Raw genomic sequence first — 781 nt, forward strand, 5'->3', positions numbered from 1 at the left:
TTAAGGGCGTGACAATTTGATAATGTTTTGGGTTTATGTATTTGCCTATAAACCACCACATGGATCACGAGTGGCCTAAAGTAGGGAGAATCCTCACGATCCCACGTGACTAGGAAAATAAATGGAGAGAGCATGTACCAAATTATAGTAAATGTATCACGCTCAAATTGCATCTGCAGCCGCCGAGATATTTCAGAAGGAACTTGGATGTTATATAAATCCATAAAAAAACATTTCATAATTTGTAGCAGTGGAATGCATCTTATTTTAATACTCATCGTATTGGAGTTTCGTAACTCGTTGACTACATATATCCATTATGATCTGACCATACACTAAAATAAGGATTTTTACTGTCATAGTCTAGATTTGAACTCAATCATTGTATTTGGAGGCAAGCAGCTGTCGCCATCAACTTCAGGCCTCCATCCACACACAACATTATCCTAATTTAGTTCTTTCTGATCGTATATTATATTATAATGTGATTGTATTTATTTGTGTGTGGAAAATCAATAAAACAAACAAACAAACAAACCGCCGGTCATTGCTGATAAACTTACATACCCTCAACAAACAGTGAAATGTATACATTTTTTAGTACTATCCAGGTGTTCTGTCTAATGGTTACGTAACTATTGACCAATCAACAAAAAGTATTTCTATTATTATGCTAATTATTTCATCACTGTCTCTATATAAACCTAGTGTTTCGACGTCTGTTGTTGATTGCGAGTAGAAGGACAATTTGAATTGCGTGATACACCTAAGCTTAAAGAAG

Source organism: Antedon mediterranea, chromosome 7 (assembly GCF_964355755.1).
Source record: "Antedon mediterranea chromosome 7, ecAntMedi1.1, whole genome shotgun sequence".
NCBI lineage: Eukaryota > Metazoa > Echinodermata > Crinoidea > Comatulida > Antedonidae > Antedon > Antedon mediterranea.